The sequence below is a fragment of the Pleurodeles waltl genome, chromosome 3_1, assembly GCF_031143425.1.
Source record: "Pleurodeles waltl isolate 20211129_DDA chromosome 3_1, aPleWal1.hap1.20221129, whole genome shotgun sequence".
NCBI classification, from domain to species: Eukaryota; Metazoa; Chordata; class Amphibia; order Caudata; family Salamandridae; genus Pleurodeles; species Pleurodeles waltl.
This window is the reverse complement of record NC_090440.1, coordinates 1667484145-1667511491: the sequence shown is the minus strand read 5'-3', so window position 1 is coordinate 1667511491 and position 27347 is coordinate 1667484145.

The window sequence follows — 27347 nt, the reverse complement described above, 5'->3', positions numbered from 1 at the left end:
GGGAGCCAGATATACCACCAGCACTGGCAGTACTGTGGCGCCCTCAGCTTCGGCGGTCTTTGGAAAAGACAGCTGAAGTTGTTATGAGGGCCAATGTCTAGTAAGTAACAAACAGGGCGAGTCTCTGTAAAAGCCCTTTAGGGGCCATTTTTAAACACCCTTACTTAAAATTTGGCTGGTCTTTTCTAGCTTACAGTTGAAAGGGCTCAGATTCAGATTCCGTATCAGTTATACAGTTCAGTTATATAGTTCTTAAAAATTATCATGTTTCCACATAAATTCAGCCTTTCGGTTTGTTGCATCTGGTATAAGAAGCTCTGCAATAAAAGCAAGTTGCTTAGAGAGATTTCTTTAATAAATGTAATCAAATTTAGTCAAACATAAAGTAATGTCTGATATAGTTGCACTGCACTGAGAGAGCTCGAAAGATAAGGTTCTTATTCTTCCTAATTGAGGCATGTCAAGAGGTTTATGACTTTGGGCCTGATTTAGAACTTGGCGGATGGGTGACTCCATAGCAAGGGTGATGGATATCCCTTCCGCCGAAATCTAAATCCCATTATAACCGATAGGATTTAGATTTAGGTGGACGCTATATCCGTCACGATTGTGAGCGAATAACCCGTCCATCAAGTTTTAAATCAGGCTCTTTATGTTGAACCCTTGAAGTCACTTCAGCTTCTTTTTTAATGAATGCCATTGTTGGATTTCAGCTAGGACAGTTTCAGCTATCTGTAGGCAAACCTATTGTTTCCAATACATCATGTATAATTAGAGAGGACTTTCGGTCAGCCTCTTGCTCACAATTGGATGGCTGTGTTGTCTACCTCAGTTGCCTGCTCTTTGTTTATGTCTTCCCTCCCTATTCTTGTGTTTATCCCACTTAGGAGTATTTCTGTATCGCAATGTACTCAGTGGATGAGATAGAACCTCCCATGGCACAGCTGAATGATTTGCCTCTTGTTTGTTTTTGGGCACTCTATGGAAGTTCATGTGTTTTCTTGCTGTCTCCCATTTTTCTTTTTTATAGCTCCCACTTGCCTGCTCACTCTCCTTTGCACAGCCCCCTTGCACTACTTCCTATCCTCTTTCATACCCCTGGCTGTGTTTTTGTAAAGGTCTTGCCAACTGCTCCCAGGCCACTTGCATCCTTTTGTGCCCCATGTACTCTTATGTTTTTGTAAAGATCACTCTTCCACGGATCCTTTTGACATCCACTTTATTTCAAGTACATTGTATAACGACATCTTCAGCACCGGTCCACCCTTCAGTCCTCTCCACTTCTAGCCTTCTACTCAGTACCCACTGTTCCGGCTGACCTCACTGCCTACATCTTCACATTCCAGCCTTCTCCAGTCACATCTCCACAGGTTATCTCCACAGTTTTCTTTATTTAAAATTTTCTAACATGGTTATTCACCACCTTAGAACTGTAAATTAAAATGGCCACCATGTGTTATGATGCATGCACACACAACACATGTCAAAATGCATCCTTGCTCACCCGCCATGCCTCACATGCAGGTGTGTGCCACAAACAATGCTTGCATATCATAGCCAATCCGGAATGGGTTTCCATTCATAGGAAAACTATTCAAAGATAGCTGGCCATGCACGTGCATGTACCTTGATGCATGTGTTAGTGTACTGTGCAAAAAAGAACTGCCAAAATCAATTGCTCAGTTTTTTCAAGCTGTGATCTATTAGCTTTGGCAGTACCTGCTTTCATTATATTTTGAAAGGTATGATCATGATTACTCTTAATGCTTCTTTACTTGAGGCCTCATTACATTGGCTTCTTGGTATGCTTCTTGGTATGCTAGCCCTTTTAGAAACATTGAAAGCACTAACAATGTAGTGTTAACTTTGGACACATAGGAGGGAGGTGAAGGAAAAAATATCAAAAAGGTCATACTTCGCAGCGCAAATAGAACCAGCTAATTCTGATCAAAAAGTCATTTTTAATACCTCTAATTTATTCCTTAAACCTAAGGCTACAGAGAATCAGATTCTACCCTCACAAGCTTTATGTGATGAAATGTCACCCTACTTTACAGAGAAGATACAGAATATATGTTAGCAGTTCAGTTCCCCTTTCCTTCCTCAGATTAGTTTTGAAGCTAAAACCTCTCCATCAAGAGATTCTAATATGTTGACAGCATTTCATCCAATTGGATTAGACCAGTCCCATCATGCACATTTGGCTCTCCCAACGACCCTTGCCCAACGATGGTCTTACATAAGTTGGAAAACATTGTCAAACCTATGATTAACCTGATTCTGAATATTACTTTGAGCTTAGCTGAAGTCTCAGAGGTCTGGAAGGTCAAACCACTTAAGAAGAAACTCTCAATTAGTGCGACCGTGCAACCAATTTATCCAATCTGAGGCCAATTTTTATTTTGCCAGCATTGAGCAAAATTATGGAAAAGATTGTAAAAAGTCAATGAACCTCATTCTTAGAGACAGCAAAGGTACTCCATGCCTCTTAGTCAGGCTCCTGCCCAAAGCATTCCATGGAATTTCCCCTACTGGAAGTGGTTGACACTTTAAAACTTACACTAGATGAAGGGAAGAATGCTGTGTTGGTTCTATTGGACCTATCGGCGGCTTTTGATCCCATCTCCCATGAAATTCTCTTACATCGAATTTAAGAGTGTGGACTAGTTGGATCTGCTTATAGCTGGCTGAAATCATTTCTTACTGTTCATAAGTAGTTGGTGAAATTAGGATTCTATATCTCAAAGGAAACCACAGTTGCTGAATGATTTCCACAGGGCTCATCGCCTAGCCCGGTCCTGTTTAATATTCATATGGCACCACTAATTTTTTTGATAACATCCTTTCGGATTGACACTATTTCCTATGCAGAAGAGAAAGTTGATCTTGTCTATTGACAAATCTCCTTTGGGCTCAGAACTGAATTAAAAAAAGTTGTCTAGGTGCTCTCATCAGATGGATGCAGGCTAACCATCTTAAATGTAACACAGACAAAACTGAGTTTATGCTATTCAGCAAAGCCAAAAAGTTTGTCCCTTTAGTTTGGTGGCCAGATGATATTCCTCCACCTCCCCCGACAGTAGATGTGGTCAGAAATCTGGGAGTCAGGTTTGAGTCTCAGCCTTCTTTTCCCCCTCATGCCCTGGCAACTGCAGGTATTTGCTTTAACTTAATAAAATGTTTAAAGACATTTTTTGATCTCCTACCGCTAGTAACCATAAACCGGTAGCTCACACTCTAATCACCAGCAGGCTTGATTACTGTAATAGCCTGCTTGCCGGTTCCTCAAAACAAGTACTTCGCAGACTTCAGATCATGCAGAATGCTGCCGCAAGGGCAGTCCTTAAACTACCAATGAGAAGTTCTGCTTCAGCAGCCTTAAAATCTCTTCATTGGCTGCCAAGCCATTAGAAAGTACTTTTTAGATATGATTTTGTTTACTTTTAGAGCCTATAGAGGGATTGGTCCTAACCTTCGCTCTGCAAGGTTCAAAAACTATTTTACCAACAGACCACTAAGACCACAAGCCAATATATTGAAAGTCTTTAACTTCAGATTAAAAACCGTAGGAGGTAAAGCTTTTACAGCCCTAGGAGCTAAGGCCTGGAACTCTCTCTCCAGTCAGTTGAAGTTTATTGAGTCCAACGCTGCACTTAGAAAATGCCTCAAGACCTGGGTTTTTGGGATTCTGGACCCCGTCTGCTATTCTTACATTCTGTTTGATGTTGCCATTGTCACGTAGGCTCTCATTATCCTAATGAGACTACTGGATTTTTGGGCGGCAAGATCGTTCACAGTGTGGGGGACTAAGTCTGACCCACGGCGAAGGACCCTTGTCACCCCAAATCCGGGGTAAGCTCCGGCTAACTGGCAGTGCCTTATCTTTCCCAAAGGGAAGATACAATTGGGCAGCTGATTCCATGACATCTTAGTGCTTCCCAGGGAAGTCGTGGTCCCTCAGGTCACAACCAGTTCTCTCATACACAGTGCGGTCTCATGTATAAATGACAAAGGCAGTTTGAGTTTTAAAGATTGGTTTAATAAAACAACTGCATTTTAGATAACAAGGCGTGAGCCGCAATAACCAGAACCATACAACACAGTAGGATTGAAATAGTAACGAGGAGAGTGAAACATAAGAATTATGTTATCATATTGCAACTAGGTTACGTTCTCTCTCTAAGTTATATTTTGAGCACAGCATGTTAAGCGCTAAGCCTGCCTTTCAGATTCCCCCGGGAGGACATCAACCCTCATACCTGAGCAAAAGCCTGTGATCTGGATCAGCATCTGCAACAGGGCAGTCAGCATCTAGTTGTGGGTTCCTGGTCGGAATCTCCCTCTTACGTGTACTGTGGCTAGAAAGTGTTTTTATACTATTGATATGAACTAACACCCCGATATTCCTGCGTAAGAATGTGTACTGTCTACGAACCATAAAGACTAAACTTCTACCACGTCTATCGGCAATGTACCAGACTGTATCCTTGACTGAAGCACAGAGTGAGCAAGAATGTATTGTTTGCGAACACAGCGCTGAAGTAAGCTAAACAGTCTGATAGAAGGAAATAAAACAAGACCGTGAAACTGGTTATTGTAAAATAACAGTGCGAGGTTAAATAAAATGCATCTAGGGCAAAGTGCACAGAGGCCTAATACGTTAAGCTAACGCGCATAAAGCTACAATAAAAATGCCCACACTACACCATCTCTTTTTTTATGAAAGCCATAGATTTGTTCCTTCACAGCATCTTCAATCCTTGTTCCATAATAGTGCCAGTATACTCCCCAGGGAGTAACAGTTTGCGCTTTACAAATAATACATTTATTTGCACTGAGGAAAGGGTCCTCTCACTGTGTGGTGATAGTGGATTCCATGGGGTGGCGGGGCACGGCATTAGTTCCCACTTTTCCAGGATGGATGAATTTTCATGTTGTTTTGTGATTGGGGTTTGCCATCTTTGGCAAGAGCTTGGAACCCCAAGGGAAGACGACTATTGGGTGGTGGTTCTAAAATTGGAGTTTCAATGGCTAAAAAGATATTTCTCCTCAGGAGGGATGATCAAGGAATATGTGAAGGTTCTTGTGACTCCTCCTGTTTGAATATGGTGATGAGCTTGCACAGCATGTCAGCATGAATTGCAGTGACTGCTGCAGAGACTATGTCAGTGAGTACTGTGATTGGCCTCAGCCTCTGGCTTAAAAAGAATATTGAGGATTCCTCTACCTGGGAGAAAGTGAAGCTGGCTTCATGGGTTAGTTCTAAGATATGGCTGTCTTTACCAGACATGAATAGGGAAAAGAGGGACCGAGGGTTTGAAATTCTTTCTAGTGACTGGTTTTTAGATGGTCGCTCTATTCTGGACCTTTGGGCAGCAGAATTTAGGGAATGGAGAAATGCATGGAAACACATGTTTGTACTACAATGAATAGTTCTCAGGAGTTAAGGGGCGCCTGCATTTTTCAAAGAATAATTGTTGGTAGGATGCAAAGGTTTATTTGTAGTATGGAGAACACCATCTTTCATTGTGTGTGTGTGTGCTGAGGTCTAACCTTTACGTTTTGTGGCAATTTTGCTTTTGGATAAATGAGAGATTCACCTAACCGTTATTGCAAGTTTGGCCTTTTCCGGTCTGTATGGGTTGAACAGGATATACTCAGTTCAGGGAAGCCAAAGCAGGTAGAAAGTGGTTGGATTTCCTAGTAACAGAGACAAACTGTGCAGCAGAATATAGTACTGCTTTAAGAGAGTAACTGTAGTTTCAGGTAGGCCTCTGAGTAAGCCGTTCCCATCTTCTCTAGGTCTGGAAGGAAATGCCTGATGTTGTGTAAAATTCTGAATTCATATTTTCCATTTGAGGATTTCACATGAGCATTTAGGTTGAGTTTTGAGTCAATAGTGAAATATACAGATGTGATAGTATGCATCAACTAGACATCTTGGAGGCTCAAGTGCTTAATTCATTTTAGCCCTGGACTGCCATTATCTAGGGTCTCTGGAGTTCACTTCCTGAAGGTGAGCAGTAGTGTCACTTTTTGAAGTGGGCACAGGTGGAATGAGCATCATCCTTGTACTACCTAAAACTGTATGCCAAAACTCACTTCCTTACCACTCCCACACTTCACAAGTCATCATAGGGTGGGTTGGGATCAGTAAGCATCATGGACTCCACACCACCCTATGATGAGTTGGTGTAAAAGGTGGGGTTACATGAAAGCCATCTGACCTGTCGAGGATGCCAAGGCTGTATGGGTTCTACAGGAGATACCCAGTTCAGGGTGGTGTACAGCCTGTGGGTGGACTGGCCCAGAGACCAAGTGCAGAGTCCGAGTGGCTGCAGAACCTCCTCCGCACCTTCCCAGGCAAGCTGAAGTCCTGAGTTCAAACCTATTGAGGTTAGGAGCGTACATTTACCCCTCTGACCTAGACCGACCAATGTGGTTGTTATAGGTAAAGTGCAGTATAATTCTAATGCTCTCAGATTCATATGCATTTGCAAGCCTTTTATTAGTGGTCATTTTTTTTGGCTAACCATTTTCACAATAGCGTACATTACAAGCACAAGAAGGTGCGATATTTTCATATTCTCACTGTGTTACAGTGCAGTATTAAATTAGATTTCTTCTTGAACCCTGGCCTAGTGGTTGGGAGACATTTGTTTTTCATGAGTGATATTGTTAACTGTTTAAATGCTGCTGGACATAAATGGTGGATTTCAGTAAAGGAATCATCACTTTCCTGAATGTGGCTGAAAACTATGGATTTTAAATGGGTAACTATTTAAATACAATTACAAAAGCTGACAACACTCCAGAACTATCCAATGCAAGTCTAAGTGAAATTCTTGTGACTATATAGGTGCTGGTTTTTAATTCTACTTTAAGTCCCGGAGGTGAGGATGAGGCTTCACTTTCTTCTATTTATTCAGCCAGCAGCCATGAACTTTAATAAACATTTCAACTACTTTTCCCATGGCACATTGAGAAAAAAATAGCAAACAGTTCATCTAATCAGGGCCACAAATGTCCCCATAATATTCCCTGGAGACACTCTATCTTTGCTGCTCCAGCAGCCTGAGATAAGTGGTTTCTTTATTCTCTCTCTGTTTTTCAGATACATCTGCATGTTTCAAAATAATATCAGAGTGTTTAACTGACTCTGCCTAAGCTGTTTGTGCCTTTTTTTCAGCGTGCCCACAGGAACGCTCTCGCTCCTTTGCGGCCATTTTATATTATTCAAGGCTCTCAATGTGGTGCGGTCTTTTGACCACTAGGGGACCCATGAATTAAAATAAATGTACTTTGCATATCGTCCCCCCCTGGGTGGCAGGCACGTCATTTCATCGTTCTCCCTTTGGCAGATGAAGCGGGTCTGGTGGCATTGCACTACTCAGGGGCTGTTTACTTTGAAAACTGAGCCACTGCATGGAGATAGACACCCACACAGTGTCTAAAATAAGCCTCATGTGAGGTTTTACACTGGGGCATATCCCAGGCAATTAGCAAGGCTCCCACTTATCTCAAAGGGGTGCTGCCTTCTCTGTCTCTGTATACCCGAGTAGGTTTCTACAGAGACTGATTCTATTTGTAAGGTTTGCCCTCACAAACAATCAATTACCCTGCCCCTCTTCATTGTATTTGGGCAATACATTACTATAACAGGTATTTTATTATAAAATGTATTTTACTGAAACACATACTCCTAATACATACTATGGAGGATCTGGGGAGTACATGGAGGAAGAGAATATCACTTACCTCCTTATTGATGACAATTTCAGCTATATTATGGGCATCTCCATTTTTAAGGCTATGTCCCAGGTTGTGGTGCCCCTTGAGAAGAAAATACTCCAACTTCAGACTCAATGCCAAAAACCCCTTGAAGCGAGGAAAGATACTTCTGGGCTTATGACCTACTTATCTCCAGGGCAGCCCTCAACGTCTGGTCAGGAGAATAAGTGCAAAAATGTAGGGGACGAGGGAGTTGCCTCGTATGCCTTCGAGCATCTTAAAAAGGCGCTTATAGACTCACATTCCTTCCAAGTCGACCCCCAGGTTCCTGCCACTTCAGGAGGCTCCCCGATCACCTCTCCTTACCCAGTCCGGGGAGATGGGGATGATTGTCCTACTGCCTCTGATGGGGACGAACTGTCAAGCAGACCCTGGCGTTCTTCCCCTGGCCCTACGCCCACTAGCAGCAACTCAGGTGCACAACCGAATCCTCTAGATCTGGCCCCAGACATGTTGGACCCAGAGGACCTTCTACACCTACGCTCCTCAGAATGGTCCCCAGCACCTAAGGTGGCCGCATATGTTGCGATCAACCTACCGAAACCTTCAGACAAAGACGTCAGGAGTCGTTTAAGTGTGAAATACCCTATACCTGCTCTGAAGGGCAAGGTAGCCCTTATGCCTGAAATTGACCCTAAGATGGTCAATTTTTGGCAAATTTTGTATGCGAGCCCAAAGAGGAAATAGATCACTCTTGGTGCACATGCCAAAACAAACTTTTTTACGTGTTAGGTCCCTTGTCCAAGATTTTGGACATGGCTGAGGATGCCAAAACATCCATTTGTCTTATCTCACCGGATGCCTTGTCAAGCTGGGCTCAAAGAGCTGTAATATTTCTGAGAAACGCAAACTGTGTGATTTCCACAGACTGGCACCGGTCTCTATTAATTAAAATAGACCCCAAATTGGGTAAGCTCTCCACATCAGAGGAAGGGCCTGTGTCAGTGGACGGTCTCTTCAGAGATCCTTTCATTTGCAAAATGGACAAGTTTGTGAATATGTTTAATTCACTGGATAAGGCCCAACCCTACATCAAGCGCATCTTCACCCCCTGTGTTTTTTCCAGAGCCAACAGGGGTAGGGGGTGCTCGGCCGGCTGCGCTTTTCACCAAACTTCTGCCAATGGTTTAGACACTTGCTGCGAACAGTGGCAGGACTCATCCAAATTTAGCAGTATTCCACCAGATCCTACCCTAGACGAAGGGGGGCATGAGGAAAGGCAACAATTTCTTCAATAACCCCCAAGGTAAGTGCTTAGACCTCGGAGGGTCTTAGTACTGGGGGGCAGGTTTAGGGAATTCTTTCACAATTGGCAACTGCTCACTTTTCAGACGATCAGGGGCTTTCAAACCAGACTCTTTGCCCGAAACCCATATGTTTTTCCTCAGTTCAGGTGTGGTTAATAAATGTCGAGATTGGACAACTTTTGGAGAAGGACGCAATTGTTCCTACCTTTCTGCATCCCCATGGTTTTCTGAGCAATCTGTTCTTAGTGGAGAGAAAGGATTGGGCCCAATACCCAGTCATCAACCTCAGAGAGTTCAACAAGTGGTTGATTTATCGCCACCTCCAGATGGAAGGTATTCACCTTCTCATGGACTTGTTGCTGGTAAACGATTGGATTGTCTGCCTGGACCTCAAGAACACCTATCTTACGGTGCACATCTTCCTTCCTCCTAGGCAGTTCCTACAATTACAATGGAGGTAACATATATTCGAGTTCGCCTTCCTTCCTTTCGGTCTATCCTCCGATCTATGGTGTTTTACCAAGGTAATGAAACAGGTTGCCGAACAATTGAGAGCTCAGGTTGATATTCTACCTCAATGACATTCTTATTCTTAATCAATGTCCAGGTCGTTTATTCCTCCACTTACAGATCACCATGGAAGTCTTGGAATCTCTAGGGTTTGTTATCAACAAACAGAAATTCTCTCTAACTCCAGCCCAGAGCACGCAATTTCTGGGGTTCATGATAGGCCCGGTCAGAGCTACCCTCAGCCATCCTTCTAGAAAGCTCTCCAAGATCAAACAAGAGCTCAAAAGAGCCCTGGCCAAACCAGTTATCTCTCAGTGTCATCTGGCCCGGGTTGTGGGCCTCCTCCCATCTTCAATTCAGGCCATCTTTCCAGGTCTCACACTACAGGAAGCTGCAACGCCTGAAGATTTTCCAGTTGCTAAAAGGTCTTTCCTATTGCCAGTCCATTCCTCTCTCAGAGGAGGCGAAGGAAGAACTACAATGGTGGATCTCCCCATGGAACGGCAGGGCCATCTTTGGTTCCCAACCCGATCTGGTGATAGAATTGGATGCTAGCAGCAAAGGTTGGGGGCACTCTGTGGGGAATTCTTCACATGAGGAAAATGGTCTCCCCAGAACAAAATCTTCATATCAACTGGCTGGAATTACTGGTGGAATGCTTTGTAGTGAAATGTTGGACCAAAGACAAGGCTCAATGTTATATCCTCCTCAAAATGGACTGTGTGGCGATGGTCCGCTATGTCAATCACCTCGGCAGAAGAAAGTCAAAAACCCTTTCAGATCTGGCGTTGGCCTTTTGGAATTGCTGCCTGGCCAATCAAATTTCTGTAATAGCAGAACATCGGTCCACTATCTCAATCACCTCTGCAGAATGGAGTCAAAAGCCCTGTCAGAACTGGCGTGGGCCTTTTGGAAATACAGCCTGGCTGATCAGATTTCGGTAATAGCAGAACATCTTCCAGGCTAGTCCAACCAGGTGGCAGGTTTGCACTTCTGTCATTGGCACGATGCCAACCTTTAGAAACTTCATCAAAATCTCTAAGTCCTTACTCGATTGACCTTTTTGAAACTCATCTGGATGCTAAAAGCTGGATTGGAAAGGTATTACAGCTGGCGCCCGGTTCCCAACAGTAGTGACCGATGCCTTTCTCCAAGACTAGAGCAAGAGAAGGATTATGCCTTTCCCCCCTTTGCGATGATCATGCGACTATCCACTCAAGTACATTGCCAGCAGCTGGACCTAGTGGCAGTTACCCTGGTTTGGAGGTCTCAAGTCTGATTTCCAGTTCTGATGGAACTTTCTTGGGATTTTACAATCACTCTACCTCTGTTTCAAGATCTTCTCAGGGATCCCCAAGGTAATCAGCATCATCTGGTGTTATCTTGCTCTCTCCATCTCATGGCATGGCGGATTACAGGGAATGTTGGAAGGTCCCAGGACTTTCCCAGGAAGCTGTAACATTGCTCTCCAGAGCATGGGAGGATTGCACAAATAAAACATATCATTCAGCCTGGTCAACATCAATGACAGTTGGATCCGTGGGGGCAGACATTGTCTGCATCTTGAATTTCTTGGCCTCCCTAGCCTCAGAAGGCTAGGCCTATAGAGCTATCAACACCTTTAGATCAGCCATTTCATCCGGTCATATGCCAGTGAATGGACACCCAATTGGAGAACATTCACTGGTTTTTAAGCTTCTGAGGGGAATTAGATTGTCATCTCTGTCTCTGCCCCAATTCGCTAAGTTGTGGGACGTTAATACGGTCCTTCGCCTGTTTAATTCATGGCTGTCTAACAAGTATCTGTCTAGTAAACAGTTGTCAGCGAAACTAGCAACTTTATTGTGTCCAATATCCTGCCACAGAGTTTTGAATGTGAGAGCCTTGGATTTAACAGGTAGTGTATTCACAACGGAAGGAGTGACCTTCAACATTACTAGAAGAACCAAATGTAATTCAAGGATAGTATCATATCCTGCTTTTCAGGATGTTCCAAAGTTATGTGCAGTTAGGACTTTTCAGGCATATGAGTCTATGACAGAGGAATTGCGTCCTCCAGGGGAAAGCCAAATACTCATTGCTCTCACTAAACCTCACAAGCCGGTATCCTCACCCACCATTGCGAGGTAGGTCCAATGGGCCTCCCAGTTTGGAGCTCATTCTGTCAGAGGGTACATGCCTCCAAAGCATTTTTTTAGGAGCCAGATTGGAAGATATTCTTAATGCAGTGGATAAAAGGTTTTATTTCAAGCCAGTGACAAATCTGGCAGTTTTGGTGGTAGAAAACAACTATAAACTAGCCTAATCCTCACCTCCAGGTCCTGACATTGAATGAAAAATGTCCTAGCTAACGTAACGGAAAGTTTCAACTCTTTTAAGGACTTGGAGGTGAGGATTAGCCCCACCATGTTATGTGTGCTGTACTCACCCAGTGTAATGGATTCTAGAAAGGGGAGTCATTTCTTGATGAATTTGCAGATTGACATAATTGAGATGTCTAAACGCTGTTGTTTAAGATGTTAAATATATTCACTTTCTACTGTAGTAGTTATTTTATGTTTTAGTAAAAGTATGTTAGCAAGCACCTCACACTACTCTTTTTCTTATCAGGGACGGATCCCACTAAACAAGAGTGACTTGATGATGGTTCGGCTGTGTTTGCATGAAGAAAGAGGAGGCTAGAGCGTCTCCAGGGAACATTATGGGGGGCATTTGTGGCCCTGATTGGATGAATTGCTTGTTATGTTTTTCCTAATGTGCTATGGGAAATGTAGTTGGAATGTTTATTAAAGTTCATGGCTGCTGGTTGAATAAATCGAAGAAAGTGAAGCCTAATCCTCACCTCTGAGTCCTTAATACAATTGAAACTTTCTTTTATGATAGCTAGGACGTTTTTCATTACATGTTTTAACCCCCACTTGACATTATTATATCTTCTTTCCCCAGATAGAGATTGCTGTGCATTTTGGCTCAAACTGATTAAACAACATACAGGCACACACTAGCAACACCAATTCACAAATCTCCATGGTATGACAATATGTCCTGATGGTTAAAATAAGGTGACCAACATTGAAATATGCTGCTTTGGTTTTAAACCCAGCCTGTGCATGCAATGAGTGTGTTTCTGCTTGCATCACTGTACCTCCATTATACCTAGAATTGTAAATATATTAAATAAAGCACAGCTGGGATGTGTAATTCCCATCTAGATGAACACATTTTTACTACTGCTGGTTTAAAACAGCCTGTGAGTGCTTCAAAGCAATGGTGATAAATGTTTCAAAGTGCACATAGTGCAGAACTGGTTTGTGGTCAATCTCCACCACCCCCACCTCAGCGCCTTGAGACCCTCAGGGGTGACTAGTGAGCTTTACAAATTTCTGATTGATTGATTGATTGAATGTCCATTCCGGGCTGCTCTCCGGACACAACCTTTGTGTAGTGATATCCCTCACAGCAGGGTAGTCTCGGGCCTGGATCAACCTTAACAGAGACACTAGGAGGTGTGAGGTTTTGCACTGGCTGACTTCAGCCCAACTGAAAGTGTGATCAAGGGAGATAAAGGCTGGGCCACACCTAAGGTGCCCCATTTACCCTGCACATCTGCAGTTCCTCGCCACACCGCTACAATGTACCAAAGGGTAGTAATACATGGAGGTCTGAGCGGCTGAGCCTTGCTAACAAGAGTCTCATTCAATTTCAGTGTCTGGGACTCCATCCTCAAGCCACAGAAGTGCAGGTTGTGCACTTCCATTGAATGGGAACAGAGGTGTCCAAAATAGCTCACACCTTGATTTACAATTAATACTATGATCCAAAAAATGAGAAAACATCTGATCTAACATCTGTCTTCACATACAAATTATTTTGCTTTTATTTAGAATCTTTCATCCTTAAACTGCATGCTGCCTCTATAAGCATTCTGAATGATGATCAAATCTGCCATGAATGCTGATCTTCACTTAAAATGTCTGATTGTCACCTCTCTTTTTTTCTTTAAAATTACCCCATCTCCCTTTCCCATCTTCTGAATGCCTTTTCTCTCTGGGCACAACCTATTCAAAATCACTTGCACGTTTGCAGTGTTTTTTCTGCACTTTCCACACAACTCATTTCAACGGTCACAACGTTTTCTTTTTTGAAAGCCAGTCCCTTGCAAACTAACAATTCCTTATCTACTCTTGCTCATCTAATAATCTCACCAAACCTCTGAATGAAGTCACATACCTCACCCATTTCCCCAAACTAATGATAACAACTAACGCCTATTGCTTTAATCTACCACAAGGAAACTGATGAGAATGCATGAAATGGGTTTCTTGGATGCAGAAAACCAATCCCAGTAACCAACAGTAACAAGAACACTGGACTAACTACTAAACTTGGGTTCAGGAGCAGTGTGCTGTCTGACGTGAAGCCCTTCAGCTCCTCTTCGGTGGTAGTAAGCACTAAATAAATGTAATTACAATGATTGCAGTAAGACCTATAAATAGTGCATGCTTCTGTGCAGAAGCAGCATGTACCTACCTCTAATCTTCACATTAGAATGAAGTCCCACGCCATCATCCTACTAGCCAGTTTGAGCAGCAAGCGTCAACTCTGGGGTTTGCATTTGTGACCCTTGGAAGGAAATAGAGATGGAGCATAAGACTGCCTCAGTACCCTTCCTTGCTGGGCCCTGTTTCTTCTCAAAGGTTGGACCCTGCTAGCTGAAAGAAATATTAATGTGTGGAGTTAGTTAATCGGTAAATGTGAAGGCTGTTTGGGAGGCAGTACACACTCTAATTGATGGCGTCACTTGAAGCTATATGGTAACATAGATTTAGTCCTTTCAGAGATAATGTAAGGGTGTTTCCTTGTGAGTTCTGGAGTATGTTATTTAAATGGACACATAAAACTTTGCACTAAGTACAGACTTATTACGTGTTAGTAAAATAAATATTTATTTTGAAAGTACTTGTTTTATCTTAAATGCTAACTCTTTTTTGCACATTTTACAGCACATTGTATGTAATGCAATTTTAAAATAATGACTAGATATTCCCAGTGTTTTCTGTTACATGCTGGGATATCATAACACCATGAATACACAAGTCACTAGTGAAGAAGGAGGCTATGCACTTTAGGGCTTTTCCTTGGATTCCGATGTGATGAAGCCTCTTGAAAAGGGTGTAGTGGGATACTATGTAGAATGCTGCTGAGAGGTCGAGGAGGATCAGGGCTGCCATTTCTCCACAGTCGAGGAGGTTTCTGATGTCATCAGTGGCAGTGATCGGGGCAGTTTTGGTGCTGTGGTTGGGGCAGAATGCAGACTGGGAGGGGTCCAGAAGGTTGTTGATCTCCAGGTGTTGCATGAGTTGGCAGTTGATGGCCTTTTTGAGGACTTTGGAGGGAAAGGGGAGCAGTGAAATGGGGCAACTGTTATTGAGTTTGCTGGGTTTGCCAGAAGGTTTCTTGAGGAGGGATTTGACTTCTGCATGTTTCCATATTTGGGGGAAGGAGGCCGTGGCTATGGATGAGTTGAAAAAAGTGGTGAGCTCACTGCTGATCATTTTGCTCCAGAGTTTGAACATGTGGTGGGGGCAGGGGTCCATGTGTGCTCCTGAGTGGAACAGAGTTCAAGATAGCTGTGCTGTTCTGTTTGGTGAGTTAGTCTTTGGCGCTGAGCAGGCGGTTGTAGCCTGCCTCGTGGTTAGCATCCATGGGTGCGAGGAGGCTGAGGGTGTCGGTGGGTTGGGGTTGGTTGTTTTTGTAGATTGTAAAGATCATGTCATGGAAGAAGTCCACCAGGGAATCACCGAGTTCCTGAGAAGGGGTGATGCTGTTTTCTATGGCTGAGTGGTTGGCAATCTCTCTTACGATGTCAGGCGATGGCGATGACCAAGTCATACAGCTCTGAAAGCAACCCCCTAGCTTGCAACCCACCGGGAAAATACCAGTGTGGCAGAATTACCATGGACTTAAGCGTTTAAGAACCATTCTCTACCTCAAGTAACATGTGGTTGTTCTGTTTTATCGTCAATGCTTAGAAGGCAGTGCCTGGAGGTCACATCTCTGCTAACAAACATTAGCAAAGGCAATGAATCTCACCTTTGGGACCTATTGGCTTGGCCAATGGTTTTTGCCATACTGTACAGCATGGCTACAGGAAGTAAACCTTTTTTTTAAAAAAAGATGCTATGATGCGAACAATTTATTTTCATTGAAGAGCGGATCCGGGGTGAGCTACACAGGGGGTTGGGCTGGGGCGGTGGGTAGCAACAATCCAGAGGTATGTGGGGGGAAAACAATGAATGGAAAACAGAAGCTACCTGGATGCCAGAGTGGGGAAGGGATGTAACAGCTGAGAGAGCAATGTGGAGTGGGCAGGGGAGAGACACATGGGTGGGTAATCAAAAGGAGTGGGGGAAGTCCAGGGGTAGGAGAAGAAGCAATGGGCAAAAAAGGAGACCTCGGGTGTGGGGAGCAACGCAGAGGGTGGCATGGCGAGGAGAAAGAACAAGTGCGAGAACAACACGGGTGGTATTTGGAAAAGTACATGAATGAGAGAACAACACAGAGCCTGGAAGGGAAAGAGAAGCACACTCGGGAGACACCTGGAAAACACATGCACTCTCATGGAGTGCTTAAGACAAATGAAAAACGTAGGTCCTTAAAAGTGAGCCGTGGAAGGACATAAGTAATTTGGAATGCTGGACAGACACAAGAAGGACAAGGCAAGCCACTGAATAAAAAGCAAGTCAATGAGAGTGACAGGAAAGTCAGGCAATGAAAAAAACAAGTAGGTTCCAAGCTCCTGTATGTATTTGGTAACTCTACAATATTTCTTGCAACACAAAGCACATGCACTGTCTAGTAGGTGCGACCTACAAGTGACGTGCCACAAGAAACAACTAACATTATTTGTGCACCTAGCTTGCATATGTCAGACTTCATTGATTATTCGTCATTCAAGGAAGCGTCCAAAAATTAAACTCTATGGATGGGCTAACTCTAAACTATAAATTAAATAGCATATTTATGACCTTCTTTATCTTAACTGAATTAAAGTACTAAGACACAATGGTTAATTTTATACAGATAGTGCTGAGAATAGCCTCATAGAAAGAGAGGGGGTGAAACAAGAGATTTTTCTTTTTTCTTTTTTTTTACAATAGGAATACCACTAAATTATGCTGGTGTATTCATTAGACTTTAATTTTTCTAAAATTATGATAGTGGTTAGTTAGCACTTTGGTGGTGATGAATGTAAAGTTAATGCACACCGTGCGTCCGCTCGGAAGGGAGTAGCATTCTTTTTCCACTCAGTAGAGCTAAACATATTTTCTATTTGCGTTAATGACGCGTGCCGCTCATGGACGTTCCTTCTCACCTATCATCAAACACGGCGCTGAGAGGAAACGCGGGATACTCCAGGGAGGACGCTGGCACCTCACTGGGAGTGCACAATCTCTATCTGTTTCCTGCCATTGTGGTTGAAGGACATGGGTAGCGCTGCAACGTGTGAGACTAATGGGAGCGTGCCTGATTGTTGTTTTTATTAATGGACACATCCCTCTAATTGTGTTTTCACATGTCGTGCGTTCGGGCACCTCTCAAGCTTTCCATTCGTCTTCCTTTTCCATCAGTCGCTTTCAGAAACAAACAGCTATCAGTGACATCACATTCCGTTCTCCCTGGGACAGTAGAAGTGCCTCTTATCTGGGTCCAAAATAACCTTCTCGTTTAAAGGATTGTTCTGGAAAGAGAAAAATAGACAGGCGTTCACACGGCTGCGAATCCTTTTCATTGTGTCGCCCTTCTAGGGATGCAAACACAGATGAGGGACAAGCGCCTTTTCCAGCATGACATATTGACAGTGTCTAGATACTTATAACTGCGCGTAAAATGTTCTTTCAGGAAAAAGAATGGTTTGATCCGCAGTGAGAGATAAAGAATGACAGAACGAAACGGAAACAGGATTTATTATCATACACATAAGGAACAGTGGCTCCTGCTACAATTTTATGGATGTAATCTACATATGACAACATTATGTAGTAAAAGAGGCATACCCATGGCAAAAGCTTGTTTTTATCGTACAAGGCTGTTATCTTTACATGCATTTCGGAGCTAACCTGTGTATATCATTTTCTCAAATGGCATAGTGCACAATGTATGAAAAACATTGTTAGTCGAAAAACAGAAACATAGTTAGGCCTGGATACTTTCATTCATTTTACATTTTTGTTAAGTTCTGCCCTTACAGGTATTGTAGCATTGTAGAAAGCTGTGCAATATCAATCGCCAAGTATGCGCATAAAGGACGCATTGACGCTCAGGATTTTGGGGCCTGTAATTAGTATATCTGGCCCTAAATTGTGAACAATGGTGCAAATGTCGGAATGCGTTATTATTATTTTTTTTGTTTTCAGGAGGAAGCGAGCTGTAACTGGGCCAATTTAATTGTGCTAATGATGTGGTAGTCAATGGAGGTTCAGTAGCCAAAAGGGAAGCCTTTTGTTTATTGTTCGAGGGACTAGGGAGGGGTAATCCCGTTTCATACCATGACGTTTAACCACACTTGAAAGGCGTTTCGAGGGGAAGGAAAATTGGATGCAGAACGCCTGTTGCTTCGGATTTAATTCCACATTTTTAAAAAAGTGACATAGAGAACTCTCTTGCTCTAATTACGTTGGCAAGATAATACATCGATGACACTTTTAAATACAGTTGGGTTTCAGCAGTGATACCAGTGGGGTGGTGGTTCATGGGAGCAGGCAGCTGGCAACTTACTAGGAACAGTGGTTTGCTGAAAGGCACATAGTCCATGGCTTCAGCGATCATGGCAATGTGTGGTGCCCTCCTCTTCCCTCCATGGCTCAACAGTACTTTAGAACATACATCTTGCTAAGGGGAAGATGCAAGAATGCACTGAGTAGCCAGGGTGCTAGCATCTGCTACGTTTTTCATTGGTGGCAACTGTTAATGTGAAGGAACCTTAATGCCTCAGTTTTGAGATTCCCTATCACAGACCTCTCCTCCACAGCCTCTCAACAGGCCTGCATGTACTGCTCTTCCTTAGTGCACTAGCCGAAGAAAAATGTGATATTAAATCCTGACATCATATAACCAAGCTCCCCACACTCTCTATACTGGTCATTCAAGTACCGCCTTGGACCCAGATAGATGCAGTATGGGGGCCCTGACCACCCAGACTCTGAGGTCTAGCACAGATAAGTAACATGCTTAGAAGGCTGTAGTATCCACTGCACCCAGTACCTAAGCACCTCAGTTATTTAGTACAATGAAAACACTTCAGGAGTGGCAGTAGACCATGTTACCTCAATGGCAGCCATACTTCTGGGTGGTCACAGGTCACTTGAAGGTGCCAGAAATCTTTGACGCCCTCCAATGCAATTTTGGTGATGACCCAGGTAAAGCACATCAAAAGACTATACCCTGCAAGCCTGAACTCACAAGCAACTTGAGGATGTACACCTATTAGCTAAAATCATGAGCTGTTCTCAGCAGACATAGCTGGAAAAAAAAAGCGCATGGGACCCCTTCTCCTAGGTCCTTCAAACTTAAAGGTGGGTGCTTGGTGCCCACCTAGGGCATCCATCATACCCTTGTTAAGGGCTGTGTGGGTAGGCACAATGCCCCTCAGGCCCAGCCAGTTCTCCGCATACAGCGGAGCCTGCACTGTTCCCACCTGTAGGGAGCAGCTCCTAATGCTGCTCCCCCTGGGTGGGAGCAATATTTTTAACTGTTTCCCTGCCTGCTTCTGTACGGGCAGGGAAACTGATCAGAAGTCCACTCCCAGTGGGTGGGAGAGGACTTGTTGTTTGCTCCTGCTTGGCGGGAAATTAAAAACTGTCCCACGCCGGTATGGGCTCCCTGGGACATAGCTTGTGAGCCGGCCTAAGGGATGGGGTCTCCAGGGCCATTAATGGCTCAGGGAAGGGGGCACACAGTCCCCCTCCCTTAAAGTAATCAGCCTCAGTGGTGGGCTCCTTGGGGCCTTTTGAAGTTCACACATTTTCTCACTCATTTTCTCACATTTAGTCCCAGGCAAGGGTGTTCTCTGAGTCCTTTTGAGGCTCCGGGAGGGGGGCACTCAGCCCCCCTCTCTACATAAAGTATCTTCTGCATAGGGGATGGGCTCCCTGGGGCCTCTGGAGGCTGGGGAAGGGGGCCACACAGCCATCCTCCCCATGTAAACAAAGTTCAGTCACAGGGTTAGGCTCCCCAGTCCCTCTGGAGGCTCGGGGAGGGAACATGCAGCCCCTCCTCCCCTTTGTAACACAGCAAATGCAGCCTGGCCACCAATTAGTTTGATCCTGCAAGAGTCTTGCAGGATCACAGCATTTTAGGACACTTTATGTTGGCCCCAGAGGTTCCTCTGGCTTCCCCTATTGAGCCTATGGGCTCAGGCTCTTCCTACCCTGCCTCCTTATATTATTATTTTTTTGTAACTTCTGGACATTGAACTTAGGGCCAGATGTAGGAAAATCCAATTTTGCGACTTGCAAATTGCGAGTCTGACCGACTCGCAATTTGCAAGTCGCGAAATTGGATGCAGAATGGTGTCTCAGACACCTTCTGCGACTCGCTATGGGGTCGCAAAGACCCACCTCATCAATATTCATGAGGTGGGTCGCATTTTGCAACCCCATAGCGAGTCCCTGCACTCACAGGGATGGTGGCCTGCTGTAGTCAGCAAACCTCCATGTCTGTGACTGCTTTATAAATGAAGCAGTTTTTTTTTTCATTTTGTAGCCCGTTTTCCTTAAAGGAAAACCAGTTGCAAAATGAAAAGTAAACCGAAACCATTTGGTTTCGTTTTTTTCAGAGTAGGCAGTGGTCCATAGGATCACTGCCTGCTCTGAAGAAATATTAGTTTCGACATTCACAAAGGGGAAGGGGTCCCATGGGGACCCATTCCCTTTTGCGAATGAGTTACCACCAGTGTGACACTGGTGGTAACTGTGAGTTGGTTTGCGACCGCATTCGCGGTCATAAAGCAACTCTGAATTGCGATGCGGTCGCAAATAGGAAGGGAACACCCCTTCCTATTTGCGAGTCGCATTTGGGAATGAGCATCGCGTTCAGCCGTTTGCATGCCGCAAACTGAGATTTTTGCAGTTTGCGGCATGCAAACGGCTTACTACATCTGGCCCTAAGTCCCAGAGTCCTGTAATGGCTGCCAGCAACATTTGTCTCTTGTTACTGTCAAAGCTCCCACCAAGTCAGAGCAAACAGCTGTGTCCCAGGAGTGGGCACCTAAGGACATGCAGGAGCTGGCCATGGGGGGGTGGCAGTTCCCAGGGCCATCACTTGCTCCTCAAGGTGGGCCGTGCAGCCACCCCCCAGAGAGTATTGCCCCTGGGAGTTGATGGTCTCCAGGGCTGAAGGGGGGGGGCACGCAGCCCCCTGAACTCTATTTGTTCAAAGCCCTGGGGAGGTGTTCAGAGCTTCAAGGGGACCAGGCAGCCCCCCACATTTCATTTGATCAAAGCCTCGGAAAGGTGGCGGTCCCTGGGGCTGCAGGTGGCCACGGGGCCACCCCACACTCTATTTGTTTAAAGCCCTGGGGAGGAGGTGGTCCACGGGGCTGTGGGGGTCTAGATGGCCCCCACACATTTCATTTGTGCAAAGCCCCAGGAAGGCGGTGGTCAGCTGGGCTGCCGGGGGACAGGTTCCCCCTGCATTCAATTGTATATTTGCTCCAGGAAGGTGGTGGTCCCAGGAGCTGCGGGGGCACTGGGCAGCCCCCAGGCATTCCATTAAATAATAGCCCCGGGGAGGTTGCCGTCCCTGGGGCAGCGGGAGTTGACGGGCGGCCTTCCTTGTTAAAATGGCATTGCCTCCGGAACTTGGCCCATCCGGGGGGTTCAGAATTAACAAGCACAGGAGACCACGCTTGTCTTTTTTGTTTTTTTGGCTCTGCCGTGACTTGGGGTGAAAACTTAAAAAAAAATGTTTTTTTTAGCTCTGTGGGGGTCCCCATCCAGGCCCCTTTTGTTTTTTTACCTCTTTTTTTCAGGGACTCTGTTGAAGCTGAGTCCCAAGATGGCTGCCAACACTACCTTGTTGAAGTGTTGGTAGCCATTCAAATCTCAGTACGAGATCGGGAGAGTTCACAGAGCCTTCACGTCCCCATATTTACAAATTTGGATTTTCTTTAATTTCTCAAAAATGACTGTACCGATTTACACTAAATATCAAAAAGGGCACTTTCAGGACCAAGAGCTACCTTTCTGCCAAATTTGGTGTAATTCCGTCCAGTGATTCAGGCCCTATCGCTGTTCAAAGTCTCTCTCGGAGATAACATGGGAAACGCTCTTTTTTTGACCCCGACTCCTCCCTCTTTTGTCGGCCCCGGCTTTCGGATCACCCCAGAACTTTCCAGGAAGCAGCTGACGTGACTGACAAATGTTTGGGGAAAATTTTGTGAAGATTTGTCATGCGACGCCAAAGATATAGGCAAGTAAAAAACTGCTTCTTCTATAGAATTAGGTCCTAACTATAACTACATAGTGGCAACCACCACTAGGTAATAACTATTATATATATATATATATATATATATATATATATATATATATATATATACAGAGAGAGAGAGAGAGAGAGAGAGATAGATAAATGCATCCTAGTGGTGTGTGTGTATGTAGATATATATATATATACATATATATATATATAGCACTGTGCTGATCCTATGCTTAAAAACTTTGCTAAATACGCAGATATTTGAGGTGAGCAAATCTAGAGTGTCGCTGGTGTTGAAGGGTGCTCCTTACTGGAGCTCCTCTACACCTAAATTTGGGAACCACCCAGAGTTCTCTCTTGTTTTTTGCATAATTTATGCGTCTTCTATCCCGGAAAGGGACTTGTTTTGACTTATACTTGATGCTCCCTTGTGTCTGGACAAAGTTAAACCCCCCTGAAGGGCTTTAATGAGAGCGAAACACGTGTCAGGGGTTGCTTTACTCACTCCAAGCTAGCTTGGATGGTATTGGACCAGTCCAAAGCTGTAAAACTGTGTCTGGAGCGGTAAATGGCTTTTGTCATTTTACAGCTCGGCAAGGATGACACTGTGTCAATCCTATGCTTAAAGATTTTGTTGTACAAATCACAAAAGACTTTGTCCCTATCTAGCTTGACGTGGATAGCACTGTGCTGATCCTATACTTAAAAACTTTGCTAGATAAGCAGACATTTGAGGTGAGCAAATCTAGAGTGTTGCTGGTGTTTGCAGGGTGCTCCTTACTGGAGCAGCTATCCACCTAAATATGGAAACTACCCAGAGTTCTCTCTTGTTTTTTGCATAATGTATGCGTCACTCTAACCCTGAAAGGGCCTTGTATATATATATATATATATATATATATATATATTGCTTGAGGTAGACTAATGATTCTTTTATACATGCTGACTTGGGTAGTGCTCAGGTGTCAGATGAGTACAAATTAATATTACATAATGCACTGGCTTTTTGTTGTCCTTTACTTGTTTTTTCTTTCTTCATCTACATATTTTCTGAAAAATCAACCTTAAAATCTAAAAGATAAATATATGATTTGATGAATGGTGAGTGGTGCATCACTCTATTAAGGTACAGGCAAAAGTACAAGGAGGACGTATAGGCACCAGTTGGAGCTTGGAGTGAAATATGAATGCATTACAAGTATTAGTGGAAGTGCAAACTCTTCTCTTGTGAACAGCAAATCCAAATAACCAGTTTCTGTGAGGGGATGGGGATCTTAGGCAGTAAAGAACAGTAAAAGCCTAGACATAAATATAAGTACCCAAGTCACTTTCTAGCAACGAGACACTCCAATGAGCCCCAATATGTTTTTTAAATGCTTCTCCAAAAATGGAGGAAGGGGCTCAGATGTAATGTACAACTTGCTCTGAAATGTAAGTGGCTGCATTTCAGTGATGACACTCTGCAAGAAGAATATGTTCAAAGTTGCTTGTATTTCCATTCAGAACGGACTTGGCCTCGCAGCTTGGGTTGAGTGTTCCTTTAGAGATAGAGACATGACTGACCTGCACATGATTCATCCATATCTGCAAAAACAGATGAGATTCAAACTAATGGCATGGACTTCACGATTATTAGGAGGGAACCAGGCATTTCTGCGTTATCCTAGCAAAGACCAGAGGGATGTTCATTTTTGCCTAGTGCCTTACATACTTCAAAACCTGGATTCCCACTTGAATAATTTGCATTCCTGCTGGATTTTTCCGACCTCTGCCGTCCTTATTACTCACAGGTTGCCTTTGCCAAAAAAAAAAAATTGTTTGCACAATTGTTTTTTATTGGCTTCATTGTTACATTATAATTCTCAATTGCGCCTTCTTTTTCATGTCACTGCCGTAGAGAAAGTTTTTTGCTCCCAGAGACACTATTAACAGTTTGATAGATGGTTTTTACGATCATTTTGCTGTAAATAAAATAATTTAAAGATTTTATTAATTGATGCAGTAAAATCAGTAGTAATGTGAAACCTAATCAATCCGCTTTCAAATGCAAACATTAGCGGCCAATAACATTTAGGATGTTTCTAGGTTTCTAAGTATGAGCTCAGGATGAAACCAAATTAGTACCATTTAACTACGACAATTGACAGTACGTCTTGCTTCAACTCAACCCAGGGGGTTATAGTAGTGACTGAAGAACGTCAGACTGGGATACTCTCTTCACTGATGGACCTACGACTCCTTTATTCTTTCTTTCATCTTGAACTCACTCTCTTCATATAGTGTTCTGAAGTAATCAAAATAGACCCATATCGTTCTATAAAATTTGCAAATTATTAAATAAAAGAATAACCGTAGGAGTTCACCCATTGGAGATTAAGATACAAAACATAGGTAAAATATAAAATGTTCAAATATTTAGGGGGTAATTACCTCAAATGTTAACGTGAGAATTTCTTTATTTTTGACACAAATTTAAATCACTTTTTTTTAATACAAACGTGTGCATGCTTGCTTCAAACTAACAATAATTTACAAAGCCTTGTGAAAACTTTGGGGCATTAAGAGTGGAACACTAACATCTTGTAGTGTAATACTAACTAAAAATAAATCTAGAACGATTCGCCCACTGGCTCGTGCACTCGGGAGATGCACCTAAAACAACACAAGATGAAAACTGATCATCTGTGAAAGTCTGCGGTTCAAACAAACTCACAAAGACAACATGAGGAGGAACAGCCTGCATTCATTCAGTATAACTATAAATCTAACAGAGCAGCGTTTTAATCACCCACAATCCTGAAGTGTATGGGCACACCTAAAATAACAAAACTTGAAAAAGCAGTCGCTCTCTTGAAACTTTACAGTACAGATCCACTTCGCTCTATTAATAAGAAAAACAATATATTGCGCTGCATTAAAAAAAATCGAACCTAACAAAATTTTCCAAGCGAATTTAACGTTGTGAAATGGTATTTCTAGCAACAATATTTCTTTCAATTTCTTTGCGGGCAAGAAAGTAGGTTGAAGTGATCAATAGGTCATGAAAAAAATAACTTACCTTTTGAACACTTGAGCATGAAGTAGCCTATTCAGCAATAGCGGTAATATGTTTCCCAGTCAAGCCATACACCCACACGAAATCAGAATGGAAGGGTTAAAGGCCACTGAGAACCGAATTTTACGCTGAATTTGACATCCACTGAAACAATTTCACCGAAATCAGAACTTTAGGTAGTAGTTTGCTTTTATCATTGTTATTATTATTATTATTATTATTATTATTGATTAAATAATTGTATAAAGAACAAACCAGGCTAATGGGCATCGAAGCGATGTGCAACTGCAATAGACTACAAGTAGAGCATCTGTGCAATATTGTGGAGGTTTACATGTGGTAAAAGTGTCCAGTTTTCACGTTATCGACATCAGCAGATTTCTTTAAAACAACAAGCCGGTTTACATAGCACAACGAGGGAGCAATGCTATATTAGTGAGACAAAAGTATCGTTTAAGGACTTTGGTCAAAACGCAATGGCTGTGCGCGTTCCACAAGCCAGCAGGTACACAGTGAAATCTCTTTAGACACTTCATATTGCAGACTGACATTGGAGCAGACAGTACAATGTACTGTATGCCTGTTCTAATGTTATCCCTAAAAATTTATTCTATTCATTTTCAAGCTACCCAAAGCGACTTTGCTCATGTTGCAAAGGCTTAGAAGAAATGTAACGTAAGATGGTCTGGAACAATAAAGGTGGCATTTAATCCAAAATAGAGGGAGTCCCAGCCCAGCAAGAGGACCACTGCATTAGTTAGTTGGCCCAATGGCTCAGTCTCTGGAAGTCCTTTGTATCTTTAATATTTAGTTTGATTAAACTTTTATCCGAAGGGAACAGAAACGAATTGCCCTAGTTTAAGCAGCAAGAGCCAGTTTTTGGGATCCATTCCAACTTAAAGGTGCTCTGTGACATAAGAGCATGGTAACTTCCTGCCACTGAAATATCATTTTCTCCCGACTTACTGCATAGACATGTCTTTTTTTAAATAGTTGTAAAACCTAATAAGGTTTTCAATAAAGCAGCAACTTAGTGAAATTGAGAGCCATACGGCTGGTCATGCCATCCAAAGGTCGTGGCCTTCCTTCCTTTTAGTTCTAACAGAAGTAACCTCGAAGAGTTCCTGTAATATGAAGCAGATGAAATTGGAAAGAGTCTAATACTTTTTTTATTCAGAACAAACACGGGAACCTGCTGATAAAATACTAGTTAATAAGGCATAATCCTCTGAGTTAAATATGCTGGCTGACTGGGAGACTGCCATTCAGAAGGGTGCGAGGAAGATGCATTCCCATTGGGTAGGCCCAGTGAGGGGACTAGCCAGTGCATTTTTCAGTAACAAAAGTTGATGTATGCGAAAATCGGTAATACTAAGCAGAGAGTATAGCTGTAAAACAGAGATGATTAAATTGTGGCACTGATTACCGAAGCATGCTGTGCTTAAGATAAAACAGCCAATGTTACTAACATTTTTTGAGTTAAAAGAAGCAGTCATGGGTCAAGAATTTAACTGATAGGGTAGAGGGATTCTCACATCAAGGTGAAAATAAAGATCCTTCATGACCTTGGAGGGTAGGAGTGAGGCAGCTACACAGAGAGGTAGGCCAGCATAGTATGGACAAGTGAAAGCTGCCCTTTCTTATGAAAAAAAAACATTGCCTTTCAAAATTCAGATTTACCAAGTTTAAACTCATACAATTTCTAATATCCAATTGTTGACGATAGAATCATGCCAAAGATCAAGTTTCAGCATTCAGTGAGTAGCATTTGTGTTGGAATAAAACTAGTAAGAAATGGATTTAGTAAGATGCTAAATACAGATATTAAAAACAATTGAAAATGTATTATTTATTCAGTTATTTATAGCTTTTGTAGAGAGCAACTGTCACCAAAGTGGTATCCTAGAGCTGAGCTTTTTATGGGTATGGTACTACTAAACAGAAAAAAACATGCACACGAGCAGGGCCTTTTTAATTAGGGAAAACTCCAGGTCCTTAGAGCTCTCCTAAATTGCAACAGTTCCATTGAAGGCCTAGGTAAGGGTGATGAGTCATTCCACAGCTGGGAGGCTTTAACTGTGAAGGCCCGACCACCCTCACTTGACTTCTGAAATGTGTTTATGATAACACAATTTGCAGAGCCAGAGCAAAGCTATCTCCCAGAAGTATAACCTCTGCTTCCAAGGAAGCTAGTGCAACTCCTTTTGGCATTGGATGAAGAGGATCTACAGGATCTGTTTAAAGCAGGGTCAGCTGCTGCCACT